At 43.4% G+C, this 25,385-nt stretch overlaps 1 protein-coding gene across 5 annotated transcripts in view; it reads right to left on the reverse strand.

The window, feature by feature from the left end:
- The window catches only part of NLRC4 (NLR family CARD domain containing 4), a 118,652-nt gene that overhangs the window by 29,988 nt on the left and 63,279 nt on the right, over window positions 1–25,385 (reverse strand). Inside the window, exon 2 of one of the 5 annotated variants that reach the window (XM_069769022.1) lies at window positions 4,089–4,135. The exons of 3 other annotated variants lie outside the window; for them this stretch is intronic. The gene's annotated coding sequence lies outside the window, so the exon portion shown is untranslated. Of the gene's footprint in view, window positions 1–4,088; window positions 4,470–25,385 lie in introns of those variants that run through there. One more of the 5 variants, XM_069769021.1, reaches the window with a different exon arrangement.

Raw genomic sequence — 25,385 nt, forward strand, 5'->3', positions numbered from 1 at the left:
TAATAGAGGTGTGTTTGACACATGTGAGTGAGTGTTTGGGAGCCTGCCAGTGTGGACAGACTTCCATGTGAACAGGCTGGAAATTACAGAGAGGTTGGTGTCTTGAGAGGGAGAAGCCTTTGTGTCCATGGCTCCAGAAAGAGCCTGAGTGCTGGATATTGCACAGCCTATGTACCCACAGGCATGGGAGAGCAGAGCTCTGCTATGGACATTGATTCTTTGTTGGCCTCATGTAAAGACTGTTTACCTTTTTATTGCTGATTTGATGGTTTAGGGTATGTTCACACGTTCAGGATTTCCATCCTTTTTTTTTCAGGACAGTTTTTTTAAAAAACTGCAGCTTTTGGCAGAAAACGCAGGTCCTTTTTTTGGTCCTTTTTTTGTCCTTTTTTGATGCGTTTTTTGATGCGTTTTTTGATGCGTTTTTTGATGCGTTTTTTTATCCTTTTTTTATGCAGTTTTCTATGCAGAGACTGTGTGTTTCCTAGGAAGCTTTTTAGGGCTAAAATGGCTGAAAATACCCTAACCCTACCCCTAACCCTAACCCTACCCCTAACCCTACCCCTAACCCTAACCCTACCCCTAACCCTAGCCCTACCCCTAACCCTACCCCTAACCCTAACCCCACCCCTAACCCTACCCCTATTCTAACCTTAGTGAAAAAAAAATAAAAAATTCTTAATTTTTTTATTGTCCCTACCAATGGGGGTGACAAAGTGGGGGGGGTGTCATTTACTATTTTTTTATTTTGATCACTGAGATAGGTTATATCTCAGTGATCAAAATGCACTTTGGAGCGAATCTGCCGGCCGGCAGATTCGGCGGGCGCACTGCGCATGCGCCCGCCATTTTGCAAGATGGCGGCGCCCAGGGAGAAGACGGCCGGACGGACACCGGGACGCCGGGTAAGTATAAGGGGGGAGATTAGGGCACGAGGGGGGCATCGGAGCACTGGGGGGGGCATCGGAGCACGGGGGGGGGGGCATCGGAGCACGGGGGGGCGGGATCGGAGCACGGGGGGGCAGCCACACTCCGCCCACGCACTTCCGCCCGCTCCCCCGCACTTCCTGCTGCAGCGGTTCTGCACATCAAATCGCAGTAAAACCCGCAGATATATTTTTGATCTGCGGGTTTTACTGCGATTTTGACCTCACAATGGAGGTCTATGGGTGCAGAACCGCTGCGGTTCAGGAAAAAGAAGTGACATGCTCCTTCTTTTTTGCCGCAGCTATTCTGCGCGGCTTTTTAAACGAAATTACGGACCATGTGCACAGCAGTGACTGTTTTCCATAGGGTTACATTGTTATGTACCCTGCATGGAAAACTGCTGCGGAACCGCAGCGGCAATACCGCTGCGGTTCCGCAGTAAAAAACGCACTGTGTGAACATGGCCTTATGAAGCAAATAAACCCACATGGACATTGAAGAGAATGTGCCTCCTGTTTCCTCCTATGCATCTGAGTGAGTACAATCCTTACAATATATATATGTATATATATATATATATATAAAAATATATATATATATGTATATATATATGTATATATATATATATATATATATATATATATACAGTTGTGCTCAAAAGTTTACATACCCTGGCAAAATTTTTGTTTTGGGTTGTCATTATGATTTAAAAAGAGAAAACACAGTGGTTTGACAATAAATGGCTTTACCCAACCCCTAACCGTGAGTGGAGAAAAAGTTTTGGTGTTATGATTCATATTCTCTGTAAAAAGGCCAAGAAAGCAAATACTCTGCCGGCTTATGTAAATTTTGAGCACGTCTGTATATGTATATAGAGAGAGAGAGAGAATTCCAACAAAGAGGCAGCACTCCATTGTTTCAGTGGGAAAATGTGCAGGATTTTAATCAACCTACATGTCTGGGTGACGTTTCAGCTACAAATGAGCCTTTCTCAAGCCTTGAGAAAGGCTCATTTGTAGCCGAAACGTCGCGCAGACATGTGGGTTGATTAAAATCCTGCACATTTTCCCACTGAAACAATGGAGTGCTGCCCTCTTTCTTGGAATTCTATCAAGTTTGGATAATCATTGGACAGATTGTCTAGGGGCCTTGCACCAGAAGATAAGTATTATACTGTGCTTTTCCTTTTTTTGTTTCTATATATATATATATATATATATATATATATATATATATACGGTATATGTATATTTAATTTTTATAGATATATATATATATATATTTTTTTTTTTAAGGGAATCTGTTAATAGGATCAACCCTCCTACACCATCTACAGTACATGCGCATGCAGATGATAGGAAGCAAACAAAAGATACCTTGATATCTGCGATCTAATGTCTTATTACAGGAAAATTCAAATTTTTCTTATTAATAATAATAATTTTATTTCTATAGTGCCAACATATTCTGCAGCACTTTACATTTTAGAAGGGACTTGTATAGACAATAAAGACCTTACAGTATAAGACATAACTGAACAGATACTAAAAGGAGTGAGGGCCGTGCTTGCAAGCTTACAATCTATGAGAAAATATGTAAATGAGATGTTAAGATCTATGTATATGACACAACACCTAATCCTGTGCAATCTTCCCTCCCTTTCTCTAACTCCCAGCTTTCTTTTGAACCGTCCCTGTTCTGGATCACCTGAACCGTGGCAGAGGGGGACATTGAGGCCTACCTTGGACCTTCAGCTGTGACCTTTCCAACAGGCACCTGCCCACTCGCGAGCCTCGACGGTGAAGAATACCGGAGGTGAAGGAGAGATTTCTAGGGGATTTCCTCAGGCCCTAGAGCTTAAAGCTGCGAACTCCAGCATAGAAGCATGCGCGTCGAGGCCGACGCTGAAAGCGCTGGAGGTACTGTTTGTGCTTTCCTCCCGGACTGGGCCTCTCAATGAGAGGGTGATCCTTTACCTGTGGAGTTCCCCCCCTGCTTCCCTAGATCTTGTACCCAGCCTGTGTGGAGTCTTCTTTAGTCCCGCTTGCAGCCGTCTTTCGTGGGCTGGGTGTGGGGCAGGGGGTGGTGCTGCTGCTTCCTAGTCCCACCGCTGGAGACCCCTTGTTTTGGGAGATAAGAAGGTCCCTGACCACTCTATGCCAAAGGACCCGGACATCCCATAACATCTTCAGCGTCTCCATAAACACTTGAAGCCAACACTACTTTGCTGACATCTAGTGGCCAGTTATCAGAATTGCATAATAAGGCAAATTTGCTATTATTATTATTATTTATTTATATAGCACCATTGATTCCATGGTGCTGTACATGAGAAGGGGTTACATACAAGTTACAGATATCACTTACAGTAAACAAACTAACAATGACAGACTGATACAGAGGGGCGAGGACCCTGACCTTAGCTTACTATTAATAAATCCTTGGGAATTTACACATTTATCTGCACTTTTTGACTTGAAACTACATTTGCCTATTCACGTAAACTGTGGCAGGTTAAAACCTGAGACTTTCGAAATGTCTTAACCCTCACCCCACTACATGTAGTTTTGAGATCAACACGTAATATGCTTCCCCTTTGATCCCAATTAAAAAGAGCTGGGCAATAACTAGTAGATTATTTTTAAAACTCAGACACCCTCATCCCGAACTCACGTAAAACCACCTCAGCGACTCCTATCTTCAGTAGATCTTGGCGACATGTTCTCCGGCCCACATTCTACAGCTGAACTATCCTGCTCATCCCTGCTGGATGGGGCTCACTCGGAAAGGAACCCAGCATCCACAACCAGAAATCAATGTACTCCTATCCTGGATCAAGCAGCTCGCTTTTCACAGTTCAAATCTCTTACACTCTGAATTATCTAAAATGTCAGATAAATTAACTAAAGAATTTTCTAGAGAAATCAGGGAGCTGGGCACTTGTACCACTGATCTGGAAGATACAATGGACTCCACTTCAGCTGCCCTCTCTACTCATGAAAAAGAGACAGAGATACCCCATGAAGAAATTTACTCTCTGAACAATAAACTAGAGGATTTCAAAAAACAGGCTGGCAGGAGTAATATAAGCATCAGAGGCCTGCATGAAACAATTACAGACCTCCAATCCACAGCTACAGCCCTGTTCCAAGATCTCTTACCTGAAATTACCATTAAATGCCTGGAGATGTATCGCATCCACAGAGCCCTGAGTAGAAGTAAGCCAGAGATATTATCCTCAAAACGTATTTTTACAAAATGAAAGAACAACTTCTGCAAGCGGCAAGAAATTTCTCACCTCTGAAATTCCAAGGCCACGCTTATGAACTTTTTCACGACCTGGCCCCCGCTACTATTGCCAAAAGATGGGCTGTAAAACCGTATATAGATGAATACCGCTGGGGATTTCCATTCAAACTGAATTTTTCTCATCTTGAAATGGTCAATACAGTTCTCTCCTCTAAAGGGGCAAAACTTTGTCTCACCATATTGCGGCTTTTGGAATAGCCTGCTTCATCTTCTTTGCAGCAACTCAAAGAACGTCCCTCCAGATCTCGAGACCCACCCCCTCCCCCTTGATCCTACAACTACATGTTAGGAGTCGAGTTTCCTCTGCTGCACAGGGGGAATCTCGATCCGTGTCTGCTGCGGTCTCCCATTCGGTATCGGCCGCAGTGGGCTCTGCTCAGCGGAGACGTCGCTCCCAGCGTCTCGCTGGGGCTGATTCGGTGCATAGGGTCACTACTGCCTTTTCTGGCTTTCCTATGGTACCCTGCACTGATCTGCGGCGAGCGAGCCTCTCTGGGACTAAGTCCTTGTTTACTCACACTGAGCATGCCCAGGGCAGGGTCTCCCATTGGAGGTCGAGGGCTACATGTTCGGTCACATGCTCAGGTGCTGCAGTACATTCCATTGGTCCTTCTGGAAGGTCCTGAAAGGGCAAAACATGCTCAGGTACTGCAGCACTTTCCATTGGTCCTTCTGGAAGGTCCTGAAAGGGCAAAAACTTCAGTAGCAGCTTCCTGTGATGCAACTATATAAACTAGTATCGTCTTATGCTATATGCTTTGCGCCAATGTGGTCATGTGTTTGAATGTGTTCAGGGACCCGGCTGAAATAAGCCCCTAGAATGCTGGCACCTCCGGCGAGGAGATTGTGTTTAAGTGTGTTCAGGGACCCGGCTGAAACAAGCCCCTAGAATGCTGGCATCTCCGGCGAGGAGTTTTGTATGCATGCATGACCACTCACTGCTCACATCTGGGTAGTTGGCCTGTGCCTCTGTGAAAGTCTAACAGGGCACAGAGCTTTCCTCTCGCGGTTACTCTGTGGAGCTAACAGAGTTGGTATATATCGCCATATAGAGCCGCCATTATTTAGCAGCAGGCGCTTTCCTGCACGGTGAATCCCGGGTTGCGAACGCACCAATTCCATTTAATAAATTATATATTTGGTGCGTTCCGCCAACCCTAACACTACATACCTTGATGTTACATTATTAAGATAGATGAAAAGTTTGCTTCACTGCAGTACTCCTTCATACATTCCAGCCATCACCCATCTGTTACTATATAATGTTATAAAAAATGGTGTGTCTAATTGGCTCCCGAATTTTCGAGACACCTTAATTGACTTGCTTGTTAAAATACCCTTAGATGGTTCTATAATTTTACTGTTTCAATTTACAAAGTGTTTTGCATGCCTACAAATATACTACCAACCACAGGTATACCTCAAGTTCAAGACTACCAACCACTACTCACTACACCTTCAAAACAGATAAGTGACTTTTCAATTGGTGATATTATTGTCTTTAGACTTTTGGAATTCGACATATGGAACTCTACTTTAAATTCTTTAACCCCTTCTGTCACGATAATGTAAAATACCATAGCAGAGGAATTTTTGCACATGTGACCATGGTCCTGAAAGCACATGGCAGCTTTGACCCCCCCTGAATACAATAAACAAGCTGTATGGCCTAGACACTAGGTAACTTGAAGCAAGTGTGTGAGCAGGGTGTGTCTTTGGAATGCAGGTGACCAATCCTGTAAAGCCTCTAACCCTCCCTCTCCCCTGCTATATAGTGTAATGGGAGACCAGGGTGCAGCAGCCCCTCCCACTAAAAGAAATTTCTTTGTCTCCAGACTCTAAACACCTAAATATCTCTGAGAGAGCAGTGCATATCATTAACCCGCCCACTTAGTGATGTCAAGAGCAGAGGGCTTATCTTTATGCTGGCTGAGTGTTTGTAAAGGTACCGTCACACATAACGATATCGTTGCCTTTTGTGACGTAGCAATGATATCGTTAAGGAAATCGTTATGTGTGACAGCGACCAACGATCAGGCCCCTGCTGGGAGATTGTTGGTCGCTGAGGAAAGTCCAGAACTTTATTTCGTCGCTGGACTTCCCGCTGACATCGCTGTATCGGCGTGTGTGACACCGATCCAGCGATGTCTTCACTGGTAACCAGGGTAAACATCGGGTTACTAAGCGCAGGGCCGCGCTTAGTAACCCGATGTTTACCCTGGTTACCAGCGTAAACGTTAAAAAAACAAACATTACATACTTACCTTCAGCTGTCTGTCCCCGGCGCTGTGCTTCTCTGCACTCCTCCTGCATCCTGTGTCAGCGCCGGCCAGCCAGAAAGCACATCGGTGACGTCACCGCTCTGCTTTCCGGCCGCTGTGCTTACACAGTGCAGAGGAAAGCAGAGCGCCGGAGGACAGACAGCTGAAGGTAAGTATGCAGTGTTTGTTTTTTTAACGTTTATGCTGGTAACCATGGTAAACATCGGGTTACTAAGCGCGGCCCTGCGCTTAGTAACCCGATGTTTACCCTGGTTACAGGGGACCTCGGGATCGTTGGTCGCTGGAGAGCTGTCTGTGTGACAGCTCTCCAGCGACCAAACAGCGACGCTGCAGCGATGGAAAAGCTAAATGGCTCCACGCTCCCCCCAAAAAATTCAGCAAATTCTGCGCTTCTAAATCCAAATGCCCCCCCTCCCTTTTGAGCCCCAGTGTACCTATACCACATTTAGCACTGTCATGGTTTGCGGGGAGGATACCGTTATCATCCCCACTACTAATTTGTCATGAACCTGGGTTGTTTGGTTGCCCCTGGTTCTTTCTGAAGGGGATTTATCTTTATCCCACTTCCCAGTTCCGGCTTGGAACTTGCAGCTCAGGTCAGTCAGGGTACTGCACCTAGGATAATTAGTCGGCAGAAAGGCTGCCTTACTTTGTACTGGCTAATGGGCACACTGCAGCGAGGGTGATATGACTACTCCCACTCAGGCGAGAACAATAATTATCAACGACACAGTCGCTACAAAGCCTCCCAAATGCACAGGACAACTCCGCTGCCACCAGCTCTGATTTCTTACGTAGTAACGGGTCCAGAGCCAACCCAAATTAGTAGCGTAATTCACCTCAGAGGACGTGACAGTTTGTTATAGAGCAAGGAGAGACAAAACTAGTAATTTTATACATTTTACTCTAAAAAAGGTAGGCAGTGTTTACAGAAGGATAAAAAGATATTATAAACAAGACAATTACAGTATGTACAGGACAGTTACAAATAAAATGGGATTAAAGTTGAAGAGAACACTTACATTTTGTTATGTCATATCATTTCATGGCTGACTTTTTGCTGTGGAGGATGGACGAGCATATATCCAGATGCATCACCCCTGTATAGCAGCTAGACCCCGGACAAAAGACACGTGAAGACTGCTGCTTCACTCACTTATTTCCCAGCCTAAAAACAAGCCACTCCCCCTCACTTAGAGGCTGAATCCTCCCCTTTTCTTAGAGTTATGGCACCCATTTTTATGCCTAGCTGGCTGTACGAACCTCATATACGAAAGACACAATGATCAGGAGGTGCATCATGTCGGGGGAATTCTTTTAAGTGTAAACACAGTGTAGTTACGTAACCCACTTCGGAGAAAACCGCTCCTTGCACTTGTTGTGCTTAGATTGTAGTGATTTCAGGGAGTTATAGATCCCTTGATGGACATCCAGAATATATAATCCTTATGTCTCTAGCCCTGATCAGTGCCAAGTTAAATAACCTTAAAAGAACAATAGAAACCCATGCGTTCTGTACCAGTTGTAACCGGTACCAGGTGGGAGGGGGGTTATGAGTAGGGTATTCCACGCAGAACCGGGTGGTCTGATCCTTCTTTGGCACGAGAACTACAGGTGAGGCCCATACGTTCTTTGACCGTTGAATCACCCCCAGCTGTAACATCTCATCGATCTCCTGGCACACAACCTGCTGCACCTCTTCAGAGATCCGATAGGGTGTTCGTCATAGTGGGGCTTGATTCCCAGTGTCCACTTCATGGACCGCTAACTCAGTCCTTCCAGGTGGGTTGGAGAACACGGCCCGGGAGGGTTCCAGAGTGGTCTGCAAATGCAACGGCTGGGGTTCGGATAACGAGGCACTTACCTCCACTTCCTCGATGGACCCACCAGCCTTGGCAATGGCCAGCATATCCAGGAGGGGGTCTTCCTCCCCATCTTCGGGCAGGCTGCAGACTGGTAGGATGTAGGCTTCACATTCATGTTGAGCCTTCATCATATTGACGTGAAAGGCCTTTCACCTACCACGACCATGGTCAAGCGTGACCACGTAGGTAACTGGGTTGAGCTGTTGGTGGACCACGTAGGGGCCTTCCCAGGCTGCCTGAAGCTTATCCTTTGTAGTTTCTTTATTAACACAAACAATAAACATCACCAGGTGCTTTTTTAGGAGGTAAATGGGTGGCGTATCACCCACCAGGCGGACGCGCTTCCACACAACTCCACCGGAGCTGCCCTATGGGAACTCAGCTCTTTCTCCTCTCCTCTACCTCTTTGGCATAAGTGAGGTTTTGATAAAGACCCGCTGGGGTCGAAACGTTACCCGAATTGAATAGTCCGCCACCCATTTACCTCCTAAAAAAGCACCTGGTGATGTTTATTGTTTGTGTTAATAAAGAAACTACACAGTTTGCTGAACTTTCAACCATTTGAGTGCGGCTGATTTTTCTTATACTTGGACTATTTTGTTCATGCCTGCACCAACCTAGTGACAGTGTGCACATCTTTTTCCTGGATATACTACTATGTGGGCTGTGCTATATATAACTATGTGGGCTGTGCTATATATTACTACGTGGGCTGTGCTACATACTACTGTGTGGGCAGTGCTATATATTACTATGTGGGCTGTGCTATATACTACTATGTGGGCTGTGCTGTATACTACTATGTGGGCTGTGCTGTATACTACTATGTGGGCTGTGATATATACTACTATGTGGGCTGTGATATATACTACTATGTGGGCTGTGCTGTATACTACTATGTGGGCTGTGCTGTATACTACTATGTGGGCTGTGCTATATACTACTGTGTGGGCTGTGCTATATACTACTATGTGGGTTGTGCTATATACTACTATGTGGGTAGTTCTACATACTACACTGTGGGCTGTGCTGTATACTATGTGGGCTGTGCTATATTCTACTATGTGGGCTGTGCTATACTACTATGTGGGCTGTGCTATATACTACTGTGTGGGCTGTGCTGTATACTGTGTGGGCTGTGCTGTATACTACTGTGTGTGCTGTGCTGTATACTACTGTGAGGGCAGTGCTGTATACTGCTGTGTGAGCAGTGCTGTATAGTAATGTGTGGGCAGTGCTGTATACTACTGTGTTGTCTGCACGATATACTACTGTGTGGGCTGTGCTGTATACTATTTTGTGGGCTGTGCTGTATACTGCTATGTGGGCTGTGCTATATACTACTGTGTGGGCTGTGCTGCATACTACTACGTGGGCTGTGCTGTATACTTTTTTGTGGGCTGTGCTGTATACTGCTACGTGGGCTGTACTGTATACTACTATGTGGGCAGTGCTATATACTACTATTTGGGCTGTGCTGTATTCTACTGTGTGGGCTGTGCTGTATACTGCTATGTGGGCTGTGCTATATACTACTGTGTGGGCAGTGCTCTATACTACTTTGTGGGCTGTGCTTTATATTACTATGTGGGCTGTGCTATATACTACTATGTGGGCTGTGCTGTATACTACTATGTGGGCTGTGCTGTATACTACTATGTGGGCTGTGCTATATACTACTATGTGGGCTGTGCTATATACTACTACGTGGGCTGTGCTGCATTTTACTATGTGGGCTGTGCTATATACTACTGTGTGGGTTGTGCTATATACTACTATGTGGGCTGTGCTATATACTACTATGTGGGCATTTCTATATACTACTATGTGGGCTGTGCTGTATACTATGTGAGCTGTGCTATATTCTACAATGTGGGCTGTGCTATACTACTATGTGGGCTGTGCTATATACTACTGTGGGCTGTGCTGCATACTACTGTGTGGGCTGTGCTGTATACTACTGTGTGCTGTGCTATATACTACTGTGAGGGCAGTGCTGTATACTGCTGTGTGAGCAGTGCTGTATAGTAATGTTTGGGCAGTTCTGTATACTACTGTGTTGTCTGCGTGATATACTACTGTGTCGGCTGTGCTGTATACTATTATGTGGGCTGTTCTGCATACTACTATGTGGGCTGTGCTATATACTACTGTGTGGGCTGTGCTGCATACTACTACGTGCGCTGTGCTGCATACTTTTTTGTGGGCTGTGCTGTATACTGCTATGTGGGCTGTACTGTATACTACTGTGTGGGCTGTGCTGTATACTACTACGTGGGCTGTGTAATCTGCTATACGGGTTGTGCTATATGCTATGCGGGTTGTGCTGTATACTCCTGTGTGGGCTGTGCTGTATACTACTACATGGGCTGTGTTATCTGATATGCGGGTTGTGCTATATGCTATGCGGGTTGTGCTATATACTATGTGGGTTGTGCTATATACTATGTGGGTTGTGCTATATACTGTGCAGGCTTTGCTGTGTACTATGCGGGTTGTGCTATATACTATGCAGGCTTTGCTTTATACTATGGGTGTTATATTCTATTCTATGGGGGAGGCCGTGTTATATACTATGTGGCTGTGTTATATACTATTGTGGAGGGTATATTATATTCTATGGGGGAGGCTGTTATATACTATGGGGGTATATTATATTCTATGGAGGAGGCAGTGTTATATATTATGGGGCCTGCATTATATTCTATGGGGGCTATATTATATATTATGGGAAGGTGGGCTGTATTATATTCTATGGGGGGCTGTATTAGATTTTATGAGGGATGATTGCATCATACTTTTTGATGGGGCTGCATTATATTGTGTGGGGAGGAGGGCTGTATTATATTCTATTCGGGCCTACATTATATTCTATGGGGGGCTGTATTATATTTATATTCTTTGAGGGGTGATTGCATCATACTCTATGAGGGGGCTGCATTAAACTATGAGGGGGCTGCATTATATTCTATGGGGTGGCAGCATTATACTCTTGGGTGGCTGCTATATACTCTGGGGTGGCTGCATTATACAATATGTGGGCTGCATTATACTGTATTGAGGACTATGGGGAATACGTTATACTATATGGAGCACTATGATGAGTGTATTATGCTATATGGAGGACTGAGCAGTGTATTTTAATATATGGAGGACTATAGGGAGTGTATTATACTATATGGAGGACTGTGGTGCACATTATAATATATGGATGCCTATGGGGTGTATTTTACTAAACAAGTAAATTGCTGCATATTCAGATTGTTTTTGCTGGAACAAAAATCATTGTTCTTAGCAGCACATCACCGGTGTAAACTGTAGATGTGCTGATTGGATTCTGCACTTCCAGTTTGCGGTTAGCCTCATAGGCGTCGGCAATCTGCGCTGCTTTAGTCACGTCTTTGGTCTCTCTGTCCATCACGAACTGTCGTACCTCAGCTGGGCAAAGATGTAAGAACTGGTCTTTGATCATCAGGTCCCGCTGCTGTGCAAAAGTGGTCACTAACAGTCCTTGGGTCCACTGATCAAAGTGGGTCCCGAGTCCATGCGCCACATCGCCGTAGCTGTCGTGTGGGCCACGTTGGAGGTTCCGGAACTTTTTACGGTAAACCTCATGATTGGGTTGGTACTTTGTTATCAGGGCCTGCTTGATGGCCTCATAATCTTCATCTTGATCTGGAGGGAGAGAAGCAAACACCTCCAGAGCTTTGCCTTTTAGCTCTGGGGTCAGGCATTGGGGCCATTCGTTCCCGGGCAGCCAGTACTGTCTGCAGGTCTTCTCAAAGGCCCTCAAAAAAGTGTCCAAGTCCTCGCCCTTTTCCATCACAGGAAAGTGCTCTGGCTGGGGTTTATGGGACGGATTGTTACCGGACTCCCTGCCCCGTGTTGTGGATGGTACTGCCCCAAGTTGGGCCATCAGCAGTTCATGGGCCCTCCAAGCTTGAGCCTTCCATTCAGCTCTCTACGCCTCCCACTCGGCTCGGTGCTCAGCTTGGGCCTCCTGCTGGTATTACTGGATCAGACTCAGACGTCCATCATGGTCGTCGACGGGGAGTTGTTCCAAGGCTGCCAGCAGGTTGGGGTCCAACCCGCCCTGGTTGCAAGTAGGGTCAGCATTCAGTGGTTGGACCTCTGCTGCAGCACCATTTTCGCTTGTGCTGACTTCTGCGGCCACTGGGCTCTGAGACCGAGCTTAGTCCGCTTCAAACTGCACCATTTCCATGACCAATTGAGCCTTGGTTTTGCCATGGTGGTCCAGGCCATGGTACGTGCATACTCCAACAAGAGTGTCCCTCTTCTGCTGGGTGTACCAGGCTTCTCCTTTTGCGGCCTTCATTGACAAATTAAAGATAGGATAGAAAAACAAAGAGAAGGGTAGGAAGTAATCGCAAGTACACACTATTGTCTCAGAACTAGAAAACACTGAGCTTGTTCTCCAAAATTATTTTGCGCCAAGTCATCGCAAGAACTGTGCAAGTTTTTAGTGAGAGGAATGATTGTTCAAACCATATCACTAATGCTTTATTATCCCGCAGCTGCCACCAATATGTCAGGAAGCCCACCGCGCTGCCACCAATAGGTCACGATTCACGGGGAGGATACCGTTATCCCCACCACTCACACCAATTTGTCATGAACCAGGGTTGTTTGGTTGCCACTGGTTCTTTCTGAAGGGAATTTATCTTTATCCCACTTCTCCGTTCCGTCTTGGAACTTACAGCTCTCTGGCGCCCCACTTACCCTCAAGTTAGTCAGAGTACTGCACCTAGGATAATAAGTCACCAGAAAGGCTGCCTTACATTGTACTGGCTAATGGGCACACTGCAGTGAGGGCGATATAACTACTCCCACTCAGGCGAGAATAATATTATCAATGACGACGTCGCTACAGAGCCTCCCAAATGCACAGGACAACTCCGCTGCCCCCAGCCCTGATTTCTTACATAGTAACGGGTCTGGGGCCAACCCAAATTAGTAGCGTAATTCACCTCAGAAGACGTGATAGTTTGTTATAGAGCAAGGAGTGACAAAACTAGTAATTTTATATATTTTACTCCAAAAAAGTAGGCAGTGTTTACCGAAGGATAAAAAGATATTATAAACAAGACAATTACCGTATGTACAGGAAAATTACAAATAAAATGGGATTAAAGTTGAAAAGAACACTTACATTCTGTTATGTCATATCAGTTCATGGCTGACTGTGTGCTGTGGGGGATGGACAAGCATATATCCAGATGCATCACCCCTGTATAGCAACTAGACCCTGGACAAAGGACACATGAAGACTGCTGCTCCACTCATTTCCTAGCCTAAAAACAAGCCACTCCCCATGTGGTGACCTCACTTAGAGGCTGAATCCTCCCATTTTCTTAGAGTTATGGCACCCATTTTTATGCCTAGCTCGCAGTATAAACCTCGTATATGAAAGACACAATGATCAGGAGGTGCACCACATGGGGGAATTCTTTTAAGTGTAAACACGTCGTAGTTCTCTGACCCGTTTACGGAGAAACCTCTCCTTGCACTCGTTGGGTTTAGCTTCTAGCCATTTCATTGAGTTATAGATCCCTCGATGGACATCCGGAATATATAATCCTTGTGTCTCTAGCCCTGATCAGTGCCAATATATATCACCTTAAATGAACAATAGAAGCCCATGCGTTCTGCACCAGTTTTAACCAGTACCAGGTGGGAGGAGGAATGCGTAGGGTAGGACTTGTCTGCCCAGCACAGAGCTATATAAATTCTTGAGGGAGGGGAAAATGAGGGGTTTAGGATTACATACATAGGCAGAGGGAGAAAGAGTGGCTCAGAATTCCAGCCTTGTGTTGGCAGGCAGAGAAAAACTGCAGCTGAGAGCACTGTATGTGTAAGTGAAGTAATCAGAACTTTCCTATTTCCTGACAAGCACCCACATGTTTGGCATTTCTGTAGTGATGAGAGCCAGCCTATTTTTCATGTGCGTGTCTCCAGAAGCATGAGCTGGACATAATGTACTGGTCACTAAAGCAGCAGTTTGCAATTTTCACTCAGCAACATTCACTGCTGCCTGTTTCTGGAAAACACCCATGGAGTCAAAATCCTCACTACATCTGTAGATAAATTCCCAAAAAGTTATAGCTTCCAAAATGGGGTCACGTGAGGGGGGGTTTCCACTGTTTAGCCACACCAGATGCTCTCAAAATGTGACATGGCATCTTTGGAGACACGAGGGGTCGGAGGGCACCCAGGGACCGCTAGCCGAAACCGCGTGAACCAGAGATCGTGCCACCGAATGCCCGCTCTCCCTTTAACGTGGGCATAACGCTACTCAGACAACACAAGTGTTGGAAATGTTTATTGGACCACAAAATAGGCAGATAATACATAGAACAGTCCCAGCACAGTACACACAGAGAGAGGAGATAACGACATGCATAGGAAGATGACAGTCCAGAGAGTCCATATGAGGTCTAAAGCCAGTTGACATGAGAGGCACCACCTGGCTTATCAAAACATCTCCATGAAGCCAGGCGACCAGCGGATCCCAATCCTGGCTTTCTTCAAATGTATCCATGATTCAATGATGATCAATGGAGCAGATCTGTATCCTTCCAATCGTAGCCGAAAACCTCTAGGTTGTGTCCTATAGAATGATAGATCCATGTCCCACGTGATGGTGCCATGATGATTTGGCTTCAGTCCTTTCTCTCTTGGGTGTTTTGCATGATGTCCAGCTGTGTCACTCTCTATGTCTCTGAGTCTTTTTATGCAGAGGCATTTAACCTATTTTTAGATTTACCCAGTGTCCTTCAGTCCAGCATCAAGATAATGGGAACAATGGCGATGACAAAGTTGCCCTGTTTGATTATGTCATGTATTTGCATAGATTTTCCTCCTTTGTTTTAAAAATCAACAAACTATCTGGGCTAGACAATGTGTAATTTGCATATCTGTAGACTTCACTATTCATCAAGGATAAGAGCACACTATGGGTACCGTCACACAGTGGCACTTTGATCGCTAGGACGGCACGATCCGTGACGTTCCAGCGATATCGTTACGATCTCGCTGTGTCTGACACGCTACTGTGATCAGGGACCCCGCTGAGAATCGTATGTCGTAGCAGATCGTCTGAAACTTTATTTCGTCGCTGGATCTCCCGCTGACATCGCTGAATCGGCGTGTGTGACGCCGATTCAGCGATGTCTTCACTGGTAACCAGGGTAAACATCGGGTTACTAAGCGCAGGGCCACGCTTAGTAACCCGATGTTTACCCTGGTTACCAGTGTAAACGTAAAAAAACAAACATTACATACTTACCTTCAGCTGTCTGTCCCCGGCGCTCTGCTTCTCTGCACTCCTCCTGCATCCTGTGTCAGCGCCGGCCAGCCAGAAAGCACAGCGGTGACGTCACCGCTCTGATTTACGGTTGACTGGCGTTGACAGTGCAGAGGAAAGCACAGCGCCGGAGGACAGACACGGAATGTAAGTATGTAATGTTTGTTTTTTTTACGTTTATGCTGGTAACCAGGGTAAACATCGGGTTACTAAGCGCGGCCCTGCGCTTAGTAACCCAATGTTTACCCTGGTTACCAGGGGACTTCGGGATCGTTGGTCGCTGGAGAGCTGTCTGTGTGACAGCTCTCCAGCGACCAAACAGCGACGCTGCAGCGATCGACATCGTTGTCGTATCGCTGCAGCGTCGTTTCAGTGTGACGGTACCCTAAGTTATATCAAATATCAGCTTACAAGTCAATATTACTGGTTTACACAAGCAAAAATCTGTTTTCTTGACCAACCAAAAATCAACAATTTCAAATCCAATCCAAAAGCTAACATACTGATAAAAAGTAAATTCTTCTTGGTCTGCTAAACATAGTTATCTGGGTCATTAAGATATAATGTTTTTTTTCACAGCATCCGCTAATTATTCCAGTAAATTTTACATTCAAAAAGTCAAATGGCGCTCCTTCCCTTCCAAGCCCTGTCGTGCACCCAAACAATAGTATTCCCCCACATATGTGGAATCAATGTACTCAGGAGAAATTGCACAACAAATTGTATGGAGCAATTTCACCTGTTACCCTTAAAAAATGCAAAATATGGAGCTAAAAAAGATTTATTTTGGAAAAATGTGATTTTTTTTTTATTTCTACAGTTCTACGTTATATAATTCCGTGAAGCACCTGTGGGATCAATGTGCTCAATACACATCTAGATAAGTTCTATAAGGGTCTAGTTTCCAAAATGGTGTCACTTGTGGGGGGTTTCCATTGTTTAGGTGCATTAGGGGCTCTATAAAGCGACATGGCAACAGTTAATTATTCCAGTATTTTTTACATTCAAAAAGTCAAATGGCGCTCCTTCCCCTCCAAGCCCTGCCGTGCACCCAATCAGTTGTTTCCTCCACACACTGGATATCTGCACACTCAGGAGAAATTACTAAACAAATTTTATGCAGCAATTTCTCTTGTTACCCTTATGAAAATGCAAAATTTGGAGCAAAAAAGATTTATCTGGGAAAAATGTGATTTTTTTTTTTACATTTTACAGCTTAACATTATAAACTTTTGTGAAGCATCTGGGGGTACAAGGTGCTCAATACACAGATAAGTTCCCTAAGGGGTATAGTTTCCAAAATGGTGTCACTTGTGGGGGGTTTCCACTGTTTAGGCACATCAGGGGCTCTCCAAACGTGACATGGCAAACGTTAATTATTCTAGCAAATTTGGCTTTCAAAAAGTGAAATGGTGCTCCTTTCCTTCTGAGCCCTACTGTGTGCCCAAACAGTAGATTTCCCCCACATGAACTAGATGGACTTATAGTCTTCCTTCAACCTTAATAACTATGTAACTATGTAACTATGTATCAGCATGCTCAGGAGAAATTGCACAAAAAATGTATGGTCCATTTTCTCCTGTTACCCTTGTGAAAGTAAAAAAAAAATAGGTCTAAAGGAAAATTTTGGGGAAAGAAAAGTCGTAAATGTTTATTTTTTTCTTCCACATTCCAAAAATTCCTGTGAACAACCTGAAGGGTTAATAAACTTATTGAATGTGGTTTTGAGTACCTTGAGGGGTGCAGTTTTTAGAATGGTGTCATATTTGGGTATTTTCTGTCATATAGGACCCTCAAAGTCACTTCAAACGTGAGGGGGTCCCTAAAAAAATGGCTTTGCAAATTTTGTTGTAAAAATAAGAAATCGCTGGTCAACTTTTAACCTTTTAACTTCCTAACAAAAAAATTATGTCTCCAAAATTGTGCTGATGTAAAGTAGACGTCTGAGAAATGTTATTTATTAACTATAAGGACATATAAGGGCATACAAATTAAATTTTGAAAATTGCGAAATGTTTAAAATGTTTGCAAAATTTCAAGTTTTTTAACAAATAAATGCAAGTTATATAAAAGAAATTTTACAACTATCATAAAGTACAATATGTCATGAGAAAACATTCTCAGAATCACTGGGATCCGTTGAAGCATTCTAGAGTTATGACCTCATAAAGTGACAGTGGCCAGAATTGTAAAAATTGGCCTGGTCAGGAAGGTGAAAACAGGCTTTGGGGCAAAGGGGTTAACTTTTCACTACTTGTTTAGTGTTGGACCATGTTAATTTTCTTTCCTATTTCCAACTTCAATGTTGACTGTTGGTCCCTAACTTTACTACTAGCTTCCATTTACCAAGCCTAACACCTTTTCCCTTCAGGGCTAGGCTTGACTGTCATCTGCCTGGGTCCCAAAGCCCTATCTGCCATTCAGTCGCTCAATCAAAGAGATCCAAATAATTGAGGATAATCTGGTACACCTCATTTACTATAACAGGATCATTACCTGTTAAATCTGCCAGCTCACCTTATCTCCCCCTTTTTTAAAAATATAAATATAATCACTATATTGTATAACGTGTTGCTCCTTTCAAATCTCTATGACCCATCAGAGTTACTACAAACTGCTGCTCAGCATGTTGTGCTTAGCAATCTTCAGTACTTGTTACGCTCCCTTCTTTCCGCTTTGTCCCCCATACCTTGTACAAGTTACATTAATTGTTCTATGCACCTTAACCTCCACCCCCACTCAATTGCCTGAGAGGACTCATAACAATTTGCCATTCTCAATATGATGCTCACATTACTAATTATTAGCCACAGGCAGGACTTTCATACATAACCCTAATACCCTTTTTAACATCTTTATTATTATTATTATTATTATACATTTTTATAGCGCCATTTATTCCATGGCGCTTTACATGTGAATACGGGGCAGATATAGACAAATACATTAAACATGAGCAGATAACAAGGCACACGAGTACATAAGGAGGGAGGACCCTGCCCGCGAGGGCTCACAGTCTGCAGGGGGTGGGTGAGGATACACTAGGAGAGGGTAGGGCAGGTTGCGCGGCATCTTATCACATAATGTGTGTGGGCTTAATTCCCTGCACAAACTCTCCAATGCTTTCCATTATTACAGATCCTAACAAGCAGACGTGATTTACCTTCAAGAGACATACTTCTCTACCACATTGCACCCACACTTTTTGTCCCCCTCTTACTCACAAATGTGTCCCTTTAGTTTTAATCCATTAGTCACAGTCTGACAGATAAAGATGGCCATTCCCTTATGGTGATAGGTTCTATGTCTGATGAGGTGGTGACTAGTGTTGAGCGATACCTTCCGATATTTGAAAGTATCGGTATCGGATGGTATCGGCCGATACCGGCAAAATATCGGATCTCGCCGATACCGATACCCGATACCAATACAAGTCAATGGGACACAAATATCGGAATGTATCCTCGATGGTTACCAGGGTCAGAAGGAGAGGAAACTCTCCTTCAGGCCCTGGGATCCATATTAATGTAAAAAAATAAAGAATAAAAATAAAAAATATGGCTATACTCACCCCTCCGAAGGACCCTGGCTCTCACCGCTGCAAGCGTCCTTCTCCGTTCCTGAGAATTGCAGAGAGTGAAGGACCTTCGATGACGTCGCGGACTGCTTACGTGACCGCTCACCTGACCGCGACGTCATCGAAGGTCCTTCACTCACTACATTCTCAGGAATGGAGGCTGACGCTCGCAGCGGTGACAGCCAGGGTTCTTCGGAGCGGTGAGTATAGCCATATTTTTTATTTTTATTCTTTATTTTTTACATTAATATGGATCCCAGGGCCTGAAGGAGAGTTTCCTCTCCTCCAGACCCTTGGAACCATACGCACCGCACACTCCGATACCGATTTCCGATATCACAAAAATATCAGAACTCGGTATTGGAATTCCGATACAGCAAATATCGTCCAATACCCGATACTTGCAGTATCGGAATGCTCAACACTAGTGGTGACCTTTGTATCCTATTATGCTCCCAATACTCATCAATCTGCCTTCTTTTCTTGACTACTTAACTTAGTCTTTGAACATGCCCAAGGCACTAAACTACTCTGCGTTTACTTCAACACTATATTTAACTCCACTCTTGACAAGTCTACAAACCATCAAAAATTAACTTCTTCAATAGATCCTTTTTCCACAGATTTAGCTGCTCTAAATAGGCTCCTTTCTCAGTACCAATGGGTATATTTATGGAGAGAACATTTCCCCTAGGTCAAGGACTACACATACTTCTCTCCACGCCATTTAGTTTACACTAGAATAGACCACATATTTGCCCATCCATCATTCATACCTAATATAATGAGCATTTCTCTACACTCCCTGGTCAGACCATTCTCCAGTCCATCTCATCTGCTCCACTCTACACCAAAGGCCCTGTTCATTCAACTCGATTCTGAATGACTCCATCTCCTACCCTGAAATTGCTCAGAGACTGAAGGATCGTCATGATGAATATTTCTCTTTGAACTCTCAGTCAGCTTATTCACCATTCTCCCTTTGGGAAGCTCGTAAAGCAGTGTTGAGGGGCTTCTGCATTTAAGGCTACTTTCACACATCAGTTTTTTGCCATCAGTCACAATCCGTCGAATTTTAAAAAAAGGATCTGCCACAGATTGTGAAAAACTGATGCGATGGATCCGTTTTTTTCGCCAGATCCAACTAGCTGATCCAGCTAATTGAATCCTGAAAAAATCAGAGCATGCTAAGTTAAAAAAAACGGATTTTATCACCGGATTCTGTAATTTCATGGATTCGGTGCTATAGTCTTCAATTCTAGCAAACGATGGATGGCGACTTCGCTGTCTGTTTTTTCGACGGACACAAAAAACGTTACTATGTCCATTTTCTCTCACCACTGGATAAACAATTTTTGACGGATCTGGCAAAAAACGGATGAAACGTGAGGCAATCCATCACAATCCGTTGCTAATACAAGTCTAAGAGAAAAAAACGGATCCGTTGGCAACTTTTGCCGGATCCGTTTTTTCAAAATTCGCCAAATTGTGACTGACGGCAAAAAAACTGATGTGTGAAAGCAGCCTAAGAAACTTCTTGTAAGAAGAAAGAATGCAAGAATAGCTACTCTAGAAAGTAGGGTATCAACATTAGAGTCCCAGATGAAGAACTCTCCCTCTCCTTCAACATACTGTGACCTCACACTGTCATGCTCTGAACTAAATCTTTGCCTCTCTGAAAGTGCAGACCAAGCCATTCGTTGGTCTCAACAGTGATTTTATGCCCCTAATAATGTAAAATAATTCCAACCTTGCCAAATACGTCAAATGCCTCCCAACGACTAGTACTCCTATCTATCTGTGAACTGCCACGGGCTTAGCCTCCAATCTGCAACTAATTACTCACCAGTTTCAACAACTTGAACATTTATACGATGACACCTCTTCAACCAATACACAAAAAATAGATGCTTTCCTAAACCCTACCCCCATCCCAACTCTTGGCCCTAACATGATTGAACTTCTAAATCAAGCCATCTCTCTCTCTGAAATAGAAAATTCAATTCAACATCTAAAAATCAACAAAAAACCAGACCATGATGGGTTCACATCTGACCTACTACATGGCGGTGATATCCATGATACCCAAACCTATCTGGGATCACACATTATGGTCTAATTACAGACCAGTATCCCTGATCACCATAGATCTCAAACACTTAGTAAAGATGTTATCTCAACGCCTATATTTGGGTTTTGGAGCTCTCATACACAATGATCAGGTTGGTTTTGTGCCTTGCAGGCAAACATCAGATAATATCTGGAGAGTATCTCATCTTCTGCATCAATGCAAATAGCATTGCAAGTATGTTACTATCACTTGATATTAAATAGCCTTTTATTCAAACTCATGACATACCTAAATGCAGTCTTGTGGAAATGGAAATGCCTTATATAGTTCTCCTTCAGCAGTTTTTCCTCAGCATATTTTCCTATCAAAAGAGGTACCCGTCAGGGATGCCCCTTATCACTGCTACAATTTTAATTGCTTGTAATTGAGCCATTGGCAATTCACCTTTGACTTGACCCAAATATTCAAGGTATAGAATTGCGTTGATTTCCCACAAACTTTTTATGTTCGCAGATGACATATTACTACTTTTAACTGCCCCACAATCTTCTCTGCCAGTCCTACTTCATTCCCTTAATAAATTTGAACTGACACGTTTATCTCAAAGCTGAAACAAGATTTTATTTTCCAATGGACCACCAATCACCTTGAATATCTAGATGTAAACTTATCAGCTAACTTAGAGTCCCATTTCACTGCTAATTATCCTCAAATGTTTCATAAACTTCATCTACAACTTCAGAATTGGAAGAAGCTACATCTTTCTTGGCTAGGTCAAATATGGGCGCTTAAGATAACTTTTCTCCCCAGAATGCTCAATTTATTCTGAGTATTGCTTATCCCTGTTCCACCATACTACCTCAAAATAGCTCAATGTCTAGTTAACACTTTTGTTTGGAAGCGCCGCCTCCCCAGGGTTAACCCTGCTGTACTGTTCGGGTCAATATGACCTGAAATTATTTTTGAGACCCTGTAGATTTTTTTATATGAGGATTTGAAACTAGTGGTATCTTGACTTCTCCTCATTTGTGGAGCTCTATATATATTTTTTTTGTTTGTTTGTTTTTGTTTACTTTTTGCTACACGCTGATTGTTACACTTGTACCGTTCGGGTCAATGTGACCCAATAGCATTTTGTATTGTTCTACAGGTCTCTGATTATTTCTGACTGCAAAAGTTATGTTTTGTATGTGTACTTCATCTCAAAATGGTGGTGGTTTCACTGTTCTTATCCGTAAACAAGTAATTATCTAGTAATATCCATTTGCTGTTTGTGAGAGAGGAGACTGGTTGTCTATCATTCAAAGGCTGGGGGTTTCACTGTCATCAGTAATCAAGTATTTATTTAGTCAAATGCATTTTCAGTTTGTGAGAGAAGACACTGTTGTCTTATAAATTGGACACCAGTCATTTGACTTACACCCTGAAGCTAAGTCCTGTGAAAGAGACACTGGAATCTGTGAGAGAGAGCACTGAGCTGTGAATACACATCTTTACAGGTATTCTTTTTTTTCAAAACTTGGATAAAAATGTTTCTAAAATGTCTATTGACCGACACTGTGAATACATATCTTTACAACTATTCTTTTCTTTTCCGAACTTAGGTAATTCTAATGAGCACAATGCACCATGACAATGCCGTAAGTGATAGAGAAGACAGAAAGCCTGACATTATTTTGGATTATAATGCCACAAAGGGACCAGTTGATACTTTAAACCAAGCAATATCAACATATACATGCAAACGCAAAACCAATCGGTGGCCAATGATTTTATTTTATAACATACTGGACGTTTCTGCATACAATGCATTTGTCTTATGGAGAGAAATCGACCCCGATTGGAACCGGAATAAGCTGCATAAAAAAAGATTATTTCTTGAGGAATTGGGCAAATCCCTGGTTAGGCCATATATTGAGAGCAGAAAAGTGACCCCCAAAAGTGAAGGAGCAACAGCCATTGTAAAAAGTGTGCAGCATGCTCAAGAAAGAGACTCCACATCCACGGCCTCCACCAGCACAGCTACCAGCAGCACAGCGACCAGCAAAAAAAGGAAGAGATGTAGCTTCTGTCCATCTTCCTGTGACAGTAAGACTAATCTGACATGTGCTGGATGTTCAAAATAACTGTGTAAAGGACGTGTCTTATTATTGCGTTCAGTGTAAAAACGTATGAACATGATCAGTTTTTCTTTCTAAAAAGGTTGAAGTTTTTATGATTTTTCATTTTTTGATTTATAAATATTGGTTTCAAAAAGTTAAATTTCATGATTTAGTAATAGTAATGTAAAGCTTCTTTGTTATTTGTGTGCAGAATGCCAACAATCAAAGATAATTGTAAAAAGCCTGTGTAACCTTTTTATGAAAAAAAAAAAATAATTAAGTTTAAATTTAAATTTTTCATTTGTTTATGATCAACCATGTTCACATACAGTATAATAATGAAAAAAGTATTCAAATAAAACACTTAGAGTAGATAAAAATCAAGAATTAGTAGGTCGGGTCATATTGACCCGGGAACAGTACAAGTGTATAGTAAATGCGAACAGAACAGCAGGGTTAATAGAGCAACTCTCTACTGACACTGCCTAAAAGGAGACGTGGGAGTCCCTTACCCTTACAAATATTACCAGTCAGCTCAGGTAGCCCAATTAACTCTATATCATACTTATTCTGATCCCCAACAATAGATTTCCTTAGAAGCCCCTGAGTGTAACCCAACAACCCTTAACTTTTTTATTATGAATTCTCCCAGCACCATACAAACAAATTATAAATCCAATCCTATCGCATTCACTCAAAACACGGGATTCCCTGAAATATTCCTCGAACTTAATCTCCCCCTTCCTGCCTCTTGCCTCACTTTTGGGCAATTCACAATTTCCCCCTAGGAAATTAGTCTCTTTTGAACTTCCACTTATGGGTCACTGCAGGGATCATGAGAGTCCACCACCTATTTAATGTTAATGGTATTACTCTATTGCCCTCCATCAGCAGCACAAACTCCCTAGAGAAATATTCTGCTTTTTACAACTGTAGAACTTTATTTTCACACTACTAAGAAACTCCACCCAGCCTTTTACGTTCACTCCTTTCAAACAAAGGTGCCACCAGAATCCACACACCACAGGTACCAACTCCCTTCTCTGCTCACATATCAATTACACTTCGCACGGGTGTAACTTAACTTACACCTCTTTTTGTGGGTCTGCCCTTACTGACCCAGAATGGTCTCAGATTTGGTCCTCTTCAGTCGGTGGAATTCTAAATACCTTAATGCTAGAGATAAACTATAAGGTGTTAACTAGATGGTAGAGTTGCCAAAGCAGTTCCTGACTTCTCTTCCAATTGTTTTAGAGGTTGTGAATCTGATGCTGATGTGTACCATATTTGGTGGACGTGCCTCGGGGTGCGCAGATTTTGGACTAGGGTATGTCACCTTATTCAGTCACAAACACTAACCTTAAAAAAACCCTTGGGATGCTTTACTTAACAAATGTATGCCTAATACTTCTAAACACAAACAAATTCTCATCTCATTTACCATATTTTTCAAATTATAAAACACTCGGATTATAAGACGCACACCAAATTTTGAGGAAAAAAATAGGATTTTTTTAAAATAAAATGGTGGTGCTTCTTATAATCCATGCTTATTGCTTACCGGGGATGTTTGCTGAGGTGAAGAGGGGTCCCAGGGTCGCTGCTGGAGGAGGCAGGAGTTGGGTGATACTGCAGGCCGCAGGTTTGGAAGAGAGAGGTGTTGCTATGTGCTGCACGACGCTGCGGTCCGGCACTGCTGCAGGTGCCCGATGATGCTGTGGGAGTGACAGGCGCTGCTGCAGGGATGTCCGGTGCTGCTGCATGGGTGTCCGCTGCTGCGGGGGCTCTTCCGACATTTTGTGAAAGGCCAGGGCCCGCTGGGCACCTGCAGCAGCGCCAGACACCCCCTCATCCCAGCCTGCAGCCTGCAGCAACTGTACTGTTAACTATTAATTATTGGTTATTGATTTATGCTTATTACACTCAAT

This window comes from Ranitomeya imitator, chromosome 5 (genome assembly GCF_032444005.1).
Source record: "Ranitomeya imitator isolate aRanImi1 chromosome 5, aRanImi1.pri, whole genome shotgun sequence".
NCBI classification, from domain to species: domain Eukaryota; kingdom Metazoa; phylum Chordata; class Amphibia; order Anura; family Dendrobatidae; genus Ranitomeya; species Ranitomeya imitator.